The sequence below is a fragment of the Lampetra fluviatilis genome, chromosome 3, assembly GCF_964198595.1.
Source record: "Lampetra fluviatilis chromosome 3, kcLamFluv1.1, whole genome shotgun sequence".
Classification (NCBI taxonomy): Eukaryota; Metazoa; Chordata; class Hyperoartia; order Petromyzontiformes; family Petromyzontidae; genus Lampetra; species Lampetra fluviatilis.
In genome coordinates, this window is record NC_136277.1 from 4,420,995 (window position 1) to 4,435,567 (window position 14,573).

Here is a 14,573-nt window from a genome sequence, read left to right on the forward strand (position 1 = left end):
CAAATCAAGATTAGACTAAAAATTACTGCATCACGGACATTATGCGAGAGCCGGGGTACCGTCATAACGTTCAAATAGCGAGCTCAGTAATTAACGTTGTACAATGATCCATTGATTTGGTTCTTTGTAAACGTTTTTCCCGAAGTTTAGTGTTCTTTTTTTTACTGTATATACATTTTCCACGCCTTTATTAAGATACAAAAGAAGTGGGGTGCACATCCGTCTTTGCGATCCCTAATTGCGATCTCGGAAGCGGGGGGAGCGTGGAAAGCATGAGTGGGAGAAAAAGATCGAGAGACGAGACAGGGAGAGAGTATGATGGCCGGAGGCGGTGGCGGAATGGTGGGGGAGTAGAGTCAGATGGGAAACGAATCCACGGGCCAAAAGTCCTCTTGCAGTGACCACTGTGACCAGGGCCGGATTAACATTTTGTAGGCCCCTGGGCTACAGGTACTGTGAGACAGACCCCCAGTAATATTTTCAAAAGGAAAACAAAGTTAAAGAAATTTTTAATTATTTTTACAAGGCTAACAACAAATAAAATTCAGCACTCACAAATGAAATAACTTTTCACTTCATCTCCGGAGGCCCCTCCAGCTGGCGGAGGCCCCTGGGCTGCAGCCCCTAAAGCCCCCACGCCTTAATCCGGCCCTGGGTGTAGCCCGTGTTCAAGTGTAGGTAACTAATGCTAGAGTCCTCCACTTGATGCAAGCCTCTAGCTCTTGGGTCTTCTGTTGCCCTAGCTGAGAATAGCCCACGAGAGCACCGTTGGCAGTTCTCAAAAGGGGCTTTTGTGTGCGGACGAAATGTATGGAGGACGTATGGACAGAAGAAGACATTGATGTCCCGAGTCTATTATTGAGCAATTGTGCAATGCCCTGGCGTAATGGATCATGAATACCGTGCGCCACATGTGGCGAGACAATGAGCTGGGTCAGGGGTCAACCTGTGCTAGGAGTCTAACTCAAGTGGCTTGGGAAAAGGAAAGTGTTCTGGAGAGCTCCAAAGTTACAGTCAATTCGGGATGAGCTCGCGAAAGCGGCTCGCAACAACAATAACTGCAGGGGTGAGAGGTAATTGGGTACGGGCCAATTGGTGATTTTGGAGTGGGCCATGGCACCATCACGTTGGGGTTAAAACTGGGTGGAAGCAGGTTGACCTGCGGCAGGGTTCTTCACTTCTTTTGGAATGGAGGGAGGGGGCACTTTCGCCAATAAGACATCAGCGTGATGGCCAGCCACACATTTGAAACCATTGGGTTTGACAGCTTGTTGGGTTGTGTTTACATGTATTTAACACGTAGGATTTCGCTTCTCCGCAAATCTGGCTGTTGGCTGATGAAGCTAGTTTTAATTACTGGCGAAACGTCGTACTGAGATTGTAAATGTTGTGGCTTGGCTCTCCAACACACCGGTGAGCTGTACTAGTGACGAATTGGCATGTTCTGTTTACGTGACAATCCTTACTGGTTGGCTGTCGCGTGGTGGCGGGTTTAATGACACGTTTATATATTTACGCGATCTAACCCAAAAAACCTATTCTGGATGTTGTTTATTGTCGGGGACCGCATGTCAGGGGATGCGCTAAAGGCCACCAGGGGTCGACAGTGGCCCGCGGGCCTTGCAATGAAGAACACTGACCTAGAGCCGATTTAAACAGCGATCGGATGGTTCAGGGCGTTCGTGGCTGTGGGTCGTGGCCCACGTACGCCAAGTCCCAGAGAGCAACATGGCAAGAAGCGCTAACATATTCTAGATTTGAAGCTTTCGTGACTGCAAGGATTCATATTCTTAGGTTTTTTCGGTAAAGTCACGTAGGTAAAACATTAAAATTAATAAAAGTAAAATAAAATAAAAATCACGACGTTTCGGAGGCAACACAAGCTTCCGTCTTCAGGTGGAACCGCCACAGCCACGACAGCTGTATCAAGTAAATGAGAGATTGCAGGAGCTACCACTCCGTTTATTTAATGGTTGGAGAGGGGGGCCAAGTACAGCACACTGTACTTAAGAGGGTGAGCCTTTGTTATGGAGAGGTACGGTTTGTGACTCAACCTGTGACAAGGAGAAAACAACTGAACATGGTAAACCTGTAATGGTTGTCTGTCAAATAAGATTGGCCAAATAAGTGTAGTTAAATCTTTTTTGTATGGTTAATCACATCTTTCCAATGATTACTCAGTTTGTAACCATCATCACAGTTGAAATTATAACACAGACATAATTTCAACCGTGATGATGGTTACAAACTGAGTAATCATTGGAAAGATGTGATTAACCATGCAAAAAAGATTTAACTACACTTATTTGGCCAATCTTATTTGACAGACAACTATTACAGGTTTACCATGTTCAGTTGTTTTCTCCTTGTCACAGGTTGAGTCACAAACCGTACCTCTCCATAACAAAGGCTCACCATCTTAAGTACAGTGTGCTGTACCTGGCCCTTCCCCCCCTCTCCAACCATTATATAAACGGAGTGGTAGCTCCTGCAATCTCTCATTTACTTGATACAGCTGTCGTGGCTGTGGCGGTTCCACCTGAAGACGGAAGCTTGTGTTGCCTCCGAAACGTCGTGATTTTTATTTTATTTTACTTTTATTAATTTTAATGTTTTACCTACGTGACTTTACCGAAAAAACCTAAGAATATGAATCATTGCAGTCACGAAAGCTTCAAATCTAGAATTAATGCCCTCTACGGGGAGGAATTCCACCTATCTGTTAGAGTTTTTAACAGACAACGAGACAAGAAGTCACAGCTTCTCGAGACGCTGCCCTTCCTCAAGAGATGCCGAGATAACAAGGTAATACCCATCGCTTTCACACTCACATCCGCTGCTGTGTCCTCACCGAACTCTAAACAGATCTTATTTAAAGCTAGCCTATCACTAATCTCGGAGAGAATAAGGTTACTCCGATCTGAACTCGATAATTTAGACAAGACTCTCTTACAAACACATTTAATGTTAACATAAAAAATGTCACCTTCCGATTGGAACCACGTTGATAACATGACTTCTGCTTCTGCTGACTCAATGTCAGCCAAATGCAAAGCTAACCTGATTTCTAAATTCAACCTCCTATCTAAGAAGAAACCAGAGCCACACATCGCAAAGCTGGATGTTAACAAGACCGTGATTAATCAGAGTAACATCCAAATTTCTGACAATCTAAAAACGGTACTGGCCAAAGGACTAAATTTCGCCATCACCCCTAAATATATACCAGAAGAGGATATGATTTCTCAGATTGATGTAGCCCTCAGAGGCATAGGACACATCCATGCGGATGTAGCAAGAGCTGAAATAGCTACTATTCTTAAGAATGCTAAGAAACCCACCAGTAACATCAGCAAAAACGAACGCTCTGAACTCGCGGACCTAAAAAAGAGAGATGATATAGTCATCCTCTCGGCAGACAAGGGCAATGCCACGGTCATCATGGATAAAGATTCATACAACAACAAAATCCTGGACCTTCTTAATGATGGGAGTTACTCCAAAATTAAAAACGATCCCACTAAAAGCCAAACGACAAAAACCAACAGTATCATCACGAGTTCGACTTCCCTAATCAAACCAAGCAAACGTCCCTCTCTAAAACCATCGGCGGCTAGACCTCCCAGACTCTATGGTCTTCCCAGAATCCATAAAGAAGGCACCCCGCTACGACCCATCGTGTCGACGATAAACTCTCCTACGTACAAACTAGCCCGTTTTCTATCAAATACTCTGCTCCCCTTCACAGGCAAGACCTCTTCGGCAGTACTCAACTCAACCCAATTAGTCTCTATGGTTAAGGACATGGTACTATCTCCTGATGACATCCTCGTCAGCTTTGATGTAGTATCTTTGTTTACCAAAGTCCCAGTACCGGACACCCTAACAATAATTGAGGACTTAGTCCAACATGGATTGAATTCTGATGTACCTGCGCTGGTTAGGCATTGCCTCACCAACACCTATTTTACCTGGAATGGCACCTTCTACAAACAGAATGAGGGTACCCCTTTGGGCTCCCCCTTGTCACCAGTTATAGCCAACATGTTCATGGTAAAGTTTGAATCAGACGCCATCCAGACATCCACCCTGCGTCCTTCCCTGTGGAAGAGGTATGTGGATGACACTTTCGTCATCTGGCCACATGGCCTCCCAGCATTGAACCACTTCTTGGACCACATCAATTCTAGACACCCATCCATCAGATTCACCATGGAAGTGGAGAAAGACGGTAAACTACCATTCTTGGATATTCTGTTTGAGAGGAGGCCTGACGGATCCTTGGGACATTCTGTCTACAGGAAAGCCACCCAGACAGATTCCTACTTGAAACCGGATTCCCACCACCACCCATCTCAAAAGAATTCTCTCATCAAAACGCTATACCACAGAGCCCATGGCATTTCTGACCAACACCACCTGGCCGGTGAATTAAGACATGTACATCGGGCCCTCAGGATGAACGGATACTCTGACCGCACTATCCGCCAAGCTGTTTCTCCCACCACACAGAAACAGCCACATGAAACTCCGACCAAAACTATCACGTTACCATACATAGCAGGCGTGACCAAAAAGATCTCCAAAATTCTAAACAAACATAAGATCCAAGTCCGATTCAGTACAGTGCATGAAATCCGTGATCTTATTCCATCTGTGAAGGATGTCGTTCCTGACTTACAGTATCCTGGAGTCTACAAATTGAGTTGCATTTGTGGTGATTGCTACATTGGAGAAACGAAACGTCATGTTTCTGATCGTGTCCGCGAGCACAAGTCAGATCTGAAACACGGCAGAACTGATTCTTCGGCCGTGGCCGATCATTGCTACAACTCTGTGGGCTCTCATGAAATTGTCTTTTCCGAGACCAAGGTTCTCTGCAAACCTCCTGGCTACCATCAAAGGTTTGTACACGAAGCCATACAAATATACAAACACAGACATAATTTCAACCGTGATGATGGTTACAAACTGAGTAATCATTGGAAAGATGTGATTAACCATGCAACAAAGATTTCACTACACTTATTTGGCCAATCTTATTTGACAGACAACTATTACAGGTTTACCATGTTCAGTTGTTTTCTCCTTGTCACAGGTTGAGTCACAAACCGTACCTCTCCATAACAAAGGCTCACCCTCTTAAGTACAGTGTGCTGTACTTGGCCCTTCCCCCCCTCTCCAACCATTATATAAACGGAGTGGTAGCTCCTGCAATCTCTCATTTACTTGATACAGCTGTCGTGGCTGTGGCAGTTCCACCTGAAGACGGAAGCTTGTGTTGCCTCCGAAACGTCGTGATTTTTATTTTATTTTACTTTTATTAATTTTTATGTTTTACCTACGTGACTTTACCGAAAAGACCTAAGAATATGCGCTAACATCTCATCTCGCTCATCCTCCGATAGACCCTACCCGATATAGTTCTGCAGAAGACTGTCCAGGTACAGGCGCTTCTCAGGCATGAGTTATGCTCATGCATTGATGTAAAATGTGTCAGTAGATTACCTTTTGACTTGTTTATATGATTTTGTGTAGCTAAGCAAGTTCCTACTGTAATAGGAGTTAATAAATAAAGACTCTCGCATTCGAAGACAAACAACTGGAAGTGCCTCTGTGTTACGTTACTCTATGCCGCATTGAGCCACCCACCCGACTGTCGCTACTATTTTATACAATCGGCGTGCCATCCCACTGGTACCAGTCTGGATCCTTGGTGACATGGCTCAGAGGTAGCGTGTTGCAGAGGATCGCGTTTGAATCCAGTGACTGCTCTGATCAATACTGTGGGTGCATTCATCGTAAACATATGCACCGTCTGTTTCACAGTGGATGTCAAATATCCTGGTAGGTCATTTACAAGAGTTACGCCATTGTGTGCCAGCGTCATGGTCCAAACTTTTCAAATTAGAAAAATTACAGTACTGAATCGGAATCTATATGGCAATCATTGTCCCCGACTTTAAAAGCTTGGCTGGATCTTCCTGAAAAAAAGATAAACCAAGTCTCGGTGAGATTTCCTTGAGTAAACAAGACAATTTATAAAAACGAAAGGCATGGAAAACGTCTGGATAATTTCATTCTCGCAGTTAAGGCAGTGTGGGCTCTGTTGTAGGATATTTTTTGCTCTGTACTTTTTCACACGGTATGAACCACGAATAAAGCGGAATTTGGAAAGCCACAGAGACTCGTACGCAATGCCTTTAAATGTTGAATCCTAAATCTGGTGCCAATTCGTCACCAAATCTGAGCCCACACGGTGCCAATATCCAGTATATGCTTACATTGGGGCAAGGGCATATGGATGGAATTTTCATATCTGACAGCCAACGTTGGCCTTAAATTGTAAATAGAGTAAAACCTCAGCTAGCCGGATTAGGTGGGGAGTCTTGGTCCGGCTATCTACCATGTAGAATCATGAAGTCGCTACTTCTGCGGGCATCTCACCCCGTTCTGTTTTACTGCCCGGGTAACCCTGCGAGAAGCATGCTCCTGCGGTAGACTCTGACACCGCCTGCGAGCGCCATGAGGTGGCGCTATTGCGCTGCATGCGTTTCTAACGCTACCTTCACAACACTGTAGACCCACGCTGGGGCACGTAGCCTCCTGCTACCATTCAAGCAAAGATCCCCCAAATAGCCTTCAACCGCATAGCCTTTGACAGACTGTTGGGGCGAGTGTTGTTAACGAGCAACTATGAAGGCTGAGTGGGTGGTTTGCCAGCACCACGCCCGACCGCCTTTGGGGCCGTCCATAAATGACGCCACGCGATTTTGGACACGGCGTCACAAAAAGTCAGACCCCCCCTCAAATATGACGTCTCAAAGCTCTGCCCCCCCTCCCCCAAATAAAACATGCTTCAAATCGCTTTAAACTATTGTCATTGTAGTGCGTATTTAATGTGGCGCTGCACTCTGATGTTGTAGGAGAAAACATTTATTAAAAAGTCTATTTAATAAAATAGAACGTGTTGTCTATATTCATTTAAAGTTGCGCATTTTGATGTGACGTTACATTTCTCAACCCCCCCCCCCCCCTCGTCACACATCGTCACAAATGTCTGACCCCCCCCAGGTGCGTGACGTCATTTATGGACGCCCCCTTTGTCTCCCCAGCGGCGATGTTTTGCACACCGCTCCAGCTACTCATTTGAGTCTGAGTCGGCCTAGGGGAGGCCCAGTATCGATTCAGACAATTGGCGCTGGTGTTGACCGTGAGCGGGAACCCAACTAGGGTCCCCTATGTTCCTCACTCACGCTCGTATCCCGCACCTGAGTGCCGCGCGACTCGCGTTCCCTCTCCCCACGTGGGCCACCGGCACCTCAGGTATATTCACGCTGACGCGGTGCCTGTTGCCTGACCCCCAGGGGCGGCCCTACGGTAGCTGCTGGCAGCAACTGGCACACGAGGCGAACCACGCAATCGGCGCCCCCCCTACACCCCCCCCCCAAACTCCCCCAAGGGCAGATCTAAGCTGAGGTTTTGGGTAAACTGGGAAACGTTTTGCCCCTATTTTCCGTTTCATGTGTTTTTTATGCTTATTTATTTTAAACAGAGGCACAATTATTCGGTTTGCCCGTCTGTCTGTCCAACCAATACATTCTCAGAAATGTTGAAAAATTGTAATTCATATTCCCTCTGTACGCACACGGGAATTGAAATAATGACATCTTCGTAATTTTTTTTGTGTCTTTTTCCTCGAATTTGGCGCTCAATGTGACCACCTAGTTTGCCTATATGGATGGGCTGCCTCTGCTGACACGCCTTAACACGTTCCTACGGAGTGGGCAGGTAGGAACTTGGTTGGACAGCGCATTCGTGCACGACAGACAGACAAATAATCCCTGGTGGGCAGTGTGGAACCTGTTGTTCCTACCTGTATTATCTATCTCTAAGCCGCCTGCCCGATCCTAACACACAACCCGTGCATAGAGACAATAACACTCGCTTACGGATAACAGGATTTGATAACATAAAGTCGTAAAGTACTTACTGATGTGTAATTCACACTAAGTTACACATCAACACGTGCACATATCTCATAACACACACTGACGCGGGCAGAAGCACACAGAGGCAGTGTAGGGTTTTATATTTTTCGTATTTATTTTTTAACAAAACATTTCTAACGACTTGTTGCTGGTCCAGGCGCTGTTACTGTTGTCAACTGGGCGCTGGCTCTGGGTTGGGTCTGCTATCTGTCCAGGGGCGGTTTCTTCATTAGGGCGATTGGGCGACGCACCACCAATCTCAGCCGTTACTGTGCCTCTGGATATAGTCCAATCAGCGTCATGTCACGTTCTGTGGAGTACCGCCTCTTTTTGGGCGATTTCACTCTGGCTGAGAATCGCCCCGTGTGGTCCCATAGACTTACATTCAAAGATGTTTTTTTTCGAAAGGCGGGCGCTGCAATGCATTCTCTATGGCTTCCGGGAGGGCTCGCCCTAACGTGCTTACGTCATTATACGTAAGCACGTTTCAGTCAACAATGTTATTTGTCGCCACCTAGTGGAATCTTTAATAAAAGAAACTAAGTGGTTACAATCCACTTAGTTTCTTTTATTAAAGATTCCACTATTATTACAATCTAATAATAGTGAGATAGAAACAAACAAGATGTATTGTAAGAGTCACATTATTTTTCATTAATATTAAAGAAGTGAAGTTGCCTTTACATGCTTAAGCTGTTAATTTATCCATTGCATGGGTGGGCCTTAACCTTATCAATCATCCAGACATTTGCCCCCCCTGAGAGATTTTGCAGGAGCTGCCACTGTATCTGTTACTGCGGTTTTGGCTGTTGCCGCAGGTCTTCTTCTTCAACTCTTTCTCCACAGGCCCTGGTGAGGCCGCCCAGTTGTTGCATTCACATTGGCAGGCAAACACAGGTGGCACATCTCCGAGTAACGTGGCCCTGCGGTTGTCTGCCTCCTTGGACGGCCTGTTATGAGATTGACCATCAGCATCCGCTGCCTGGCTCATCCACCCTGTTGCCGTCTGGCTGACGTGCCTACTGTCACATTACCGGCCCAATCTCGAACCGTGCTTCGGTTCGGAATTGGCTGTGGTGACTGCCAGCTCACCACTAGGGCTGACCATCAATCTGTGCCTACCTGGCTTGTTTCAACCGTCTGGCACCGTTGGGGCAAGGTCCTGTTCTTGCACGTGTGCAGCTGCTGCCACCACTACTGGTGCTGTCTCCACCTGGGCTTTGACCTCCAGGCTGCCTTGGTCATCGTGCTGCTGACCTGCTGGTCTGGCTGCCTCATCTGAGTCGGCGTTAGCGGGGCCATATCAGGACGGCATCTGCAAGTGGTTCAGCTGGGGACCTGTTTTTGTATGGCCGTAACATTGCTTACTTCGGCTGTGCTGTTTGTGCGGCCATCATTCTGTGGCCTGCCCGGGCCTGCATGCTGCATTGGACGCCATTGTTGGCCCCAGTGACTCCCACTACCATGACTAAATGGCCAGCGCAGGGCTACTTGGTTGTCATGTTCTAGCACTCAACAAAGCAACGGGTGTTGGACCCCGTGGCTGCCATTTTCGCCTCCGATTGTCCCATCTAGGCTGTGGGCAGGTTGGCCACAACAACTTTTGCAGAGTTTACAAATCTGTGGTCGTCTGTTTTTTTATCTGCATCGGTTGTCCACTTCATGCTGCATGTGACGCTCCCTGGCGTTGTTTTGTATGGCTGTGGGCCTCCATCTTTTCGATTTCGCATTGTCTCTGCTCAATTCTGCCTCATCGGTTTACAAACATCACTAGTAGATTGATGTAGTCATCATGGGGCTGGTCGTAGTAAAATCATCAGTTCACTCTAAAATCAGGTCATAACATCAGATCTGTTTTGTCATAGCCGATTTCCATTGGTACCTCTTCCATTATTCTTTGGTTCTTTCAGTAAAGTCACGTATAAAGATAAAATAATAAATTAAATAATAGCATACGACGTTTCGATTGCAACACAAGCAATCATCATCAGGTATAATGAAATAGCGACACAAAATCTAACCAGAAAACCACAAACAGACATATAAGCAGACAGATATCACCAAGATACATAGAGAGAGCAACACAGGTACAGAGAGGGATGATCGTCTCTGTGGGGTGGCCTTAAATAGACAGAGGGGGGGCGGAGGCAGAGAGAGGGAGGGGTTAGAGAAAAAAATTACATGTCAATGAGTACGAAGAGACGCGTAGTAAAGTACGCAGGATTAGAGGGGGAAAGAACACACTAAATTAAAACAACTTAGCAAAGTATCGAAATGTTATGTAAAACGACACAGAGAGTCGGTCAACACACAATTAACGCATAGCCTGGTCGATTACGTATTTCAAAGATTGCTAAGTTAGAATTAAGTGTGAAAATTCCAAAGAAAGACAAAACATAAAAACAAGAGGAACGGAGACACACAGACAGAGCAGAACACAAGAACGACAAAAAACGAGTGTAGACAGAAAAAATCACACCAAATATACAGACAGAGAGAGAGAACAAAAAACCCAGAGAGAGAGAAAAAGTCAAACTCAGAACTTCCCCGTAGAAGTGGTTCAATCTTAATTTTGGAGCTTTCGTGACGGCAGGAATTATTCTTTGGTTTTTTCGGTAAAGTCACGATGCTATTATTTAATTTATTATTTTATCTTTATACGTGACTTTACCGAAAGAACCAAAGAATAATTCCTGTAGTCACGAATGCTCCAAAATTAAGATTGAACCTCTTCCATTCTTTGCCCATTGCAGCCTGCTCAACGATCATCATTAAAGGGCCCCATACCTGGTTGCACTCATTTAGCATTACTTAATGTATGTTCTATCGCAGGTAAGGCGTTTGCGGTGAACTAACTTATCACAGACCACTGTCTTGACTTCCTATGTCTGACTGAGACCTGGCACAGGCCTCTTGAATATTTTTCACTGAACGAGGCAACTCCATCTGGTTTCTCTTTTTGTGAGAATCCATGGTCATCAGGTAGGGGGGTGGCCTGGCTTTGTCATGCAAATTCTACATTTGTAAAACCTGTCCCATTACCAACATTCCAGTCATTTGAGCACCTCGTATTAGATTGGAGGCCAATTTGTACCCAGCCGGCATTGTTAATATTGCTCGATCACCCTCCAAGGTTAATATCCACATTCCTTTCAGAGTTTTCCGAGTTCCTCTCGGTGGTGTGTGCTCGTTCTGAATGGATTCTCACAATTGGTTACTTCATTGTTCATGTTGATACACCATCCAAACCTCATGTCAGGGACTTTTTGGCCATCCTTGAATCTTTTGGTTTCATCCAGAATGTCAAACATACTTTAAATTTGGTTTGCTCTCTTGGGCTTTCAGTATCTGAACTGACTGTGAAGGATCCAGGAATCTCAGACCACTATTTGGTCCTCTTTGATATATCCCTGCCCCCTACTCAGGCGAGTCGCAACGCCTCACATGCTCCGCCCTCACTCGCACCATACACACCCCAACGCGCCGTCATTCATGTTTGCAGCTCGACCGATGATACGGGGTGTCGCGGGGATTTTGCACGGGCGCTCCGACCTGTTCAGTGGTCGGAGCTTGCCCATAGGGTTGTAGCAGCGACCGCGGGTTCTTCGGTGGTCATCGGTTCAATCAAAGGGGTGGAATTCCGCGTTCTCGTCGATACCGGTGCGTCCACCGCTATCATTTTGGATTTAATTGAAACATCCTGCCCGTTCAATGTCGGCCCCTGCAACGGGTTTCTGTCCCATGCTTTGCCACTAATGGGGGCTCGCTGGGCATTGTCGGAGAAATTCACGCACAAATTTTAATTAGCGACATCAAATTGGCTGGCCCTATTTTGGTCTCGTCATCTCTTGTAGTGCCATGCTTGCTGGGCATGGATTTCCTTGCCAAAATACCGATTAAAATCCTTGTCGATCAAGGATGTATTGAACTTCCGTCGGGCCGTCACATGGCGTTTTTGCCTTCTTCCACGCATCCGCGCACTGCCTATAACTCTGTGCACGCATTGGCTGCTTGCACGGTACGCATTCCGCCAGGGGCACAAATGCTCGTGCCCTTGCGATTGCGGAAACCGCTTGCTCTGGACGCCTCGATGCATGGCATTCTATTGGGTCCTTCCAACACAGCGATCAAGGGCCTCGAACTGGTAGCAGCACAGACTCTTGTAGCGGCAGACAAGGAACCGTTCCTGCAGGTCCTAAATGTCGGTCTGTCCACAACCGTCGTTCCACAGGGGATCATACTCGCTCACGTGACGCCGGCTCCCCTGGGGACTGAGGTTGTAGGGCACGTCAATGCTGGTCCACGGCTCCAGCCTCTTTCCAAGTCGGATGAGAGTTGGCTGGATTCACTCTGTGCGGATGCTGGTGACTTGTCCGGGTCACAACGCACGAAATTACGTGCTCTTCTGTGGGAGTTCTATGATGTCTTCAGTAAGACTAAATTTGACATTGGCTGCACCAAGCTGCTGCGTCACCACATTGATATTGGTGATGCCGCCCCTATCCGGCAAAACCCATTTCGGCTCGGCCCAGCGGAGAAACAGCATGTCAAATTGGCAGTTGATGACATGCTGGCTGCAGATATCATTTCTCCTTCGACTAGCCCCTGGGGTGCTCCCATAGTGTTGGTCAAGAAGCACGACGGCAGTCTCAGGTTTTGTGTCGATTTTCAGCGTTTGAATAAAATCTCGATAGCCGACGCTTACCCTCTTACGCGTATGGATGAGTCGTTAGATGCCCTAGCAGGGGCACATTACTTTTCCACGCTGGACCTTCTGTCGAGGTTTTGGCAACTTCTCCTCGACGAAGCGTCAAAACCTAAGACTGCCTTTCAAACGCCGCAGGGCCTTTTCGAATTTAATAGGTTGCCCATGGGTCTCCACTCAGCCCCAGCGATGTTCCAACGACTCATGGAGCTTGTCCTCGCTGGGCTCCAGTGGGACTCATGCTTCATTTACCTTGATGACGTCATCATCTTTAGCCACACGTTCAACGAGCGCCTTGAGTGTCTGCGAGCTGTTTTTCTGAAAATGAGCGCTGCTAACTTGAAGTTCAAGCCACAGAAATGTTATCTTCTGCGCGAGTCTTAGTGTTACTTGGGCCATATAGTAAGCCACTCGGAAATCTCCACCGATCCCGAGAAAACCAAGTGTGTCAGCTCGTGGCCGACCCCCACCTCTGTGGGGGACGTTCGCAGCTTTATTGGTTTTGCGTCCTACTATCAACGTTTTGTAGCTGGCTTCGCGATCATCGCCAAACCACTCCACGCCCTCACATCAAAAGGGGTGAAATTTCATTGGGGGGATGCTGAGCAGGCCGCGTTCGATTCCTTGCGCGATGCCCTCGTGAAGGCACCACCCTTGGCCTACCCCAACCTCTCTGAGCCATTCATACTGTATACTGACGCCAGCAACACTGGAATTTGTGGGGTGCTCTCCCAAAATATTGGTGGCGTCAAAGGGTCGTCGGGTACGGTAGCAGAATGTTGTCTCCCGCTGAGCAACGCTACTTTGTGACCCGCCGCGAGTTGCTGGGCATTGTTTTCTTTATTCAGCAGTACAGGCCGTACCTGTACGGTCATCCGGCCAGCTTTCCTGGTGGCTGGAAGTCCTTCAGGACTACAATTTTACCGTCACTTACCGTAAAGGTATCCGACACACTCACGCCGATGCGTTGTCTCATCTTCCGCTGATTCAAACATGTGCTTGTTTCTTGGGGTCGGGCCATTGCAAGCTACCACTGACTGAGTCTGTCGCGCCCCTCACAACGGTGGCTGTTGCACTTCCCTCCGAACCGGCTCTGTTCGACGACCCCATCGATCCGACGGCCCGTGATGACCTGCTAGGGTTGACACTAGCGGAATGGGGTCGCCACCAGTTAGAAGACATGTCCTTGCTGGCCTCACGCCGTCACGTCGGTGATCCGGCCAAGCGCCAGAGCCATTTCGCTTCCTTCAGGCCACGGCCTTCTCATGCATTAGAACGGTGATTCATGCCAGTATAAAATTGATGTACGCTCTGCCCTACGGGGTAAGGCCATGTGGGCGGTACATGAACGGTTTTGCACCTGAGCACCCACAAAACCCTTGGTATGCTGCATCTGCAATTCTTTTGGCCGGGAATGTTATGTGACGTGACCGGCATCTTGCAGGGCTGTACCCAGTGCGCACGCCAGAAACTGCCAGCGAGGCCTGCGTGTCCGCCCTTGCAGCCTATTTCTGTATCTCGCGTGAACGAGCTGGTGGCTCTGGACATTCTGGGACCTTTTCCTACTACGCCAAGAGGTAATAAGTACCTTCTGGTTGGGGTGGAGTATTTTACTCGTTGGCTCATGGCCTGGCCTCTCCCCAACCAGTCGGCAGCGGCCGTCGTGGACGCCTTTGTTCAAGGCTACGTCCTGGACAAAGGTGCTCCTGAACGGCTGCTGACCGACCAGGGAAGGACATTCTCGGGTGCCCTTTTGCGCGACGTGTGACGCCTGTTGGGCACAAAGAAGGTGCGCACTTCGCCCTACCACTCTCAAACCAACGGCATGGTGGAGCGCCTGTACAGAACTCTCGCCTCTATGCTGTGCCACCAAGTTG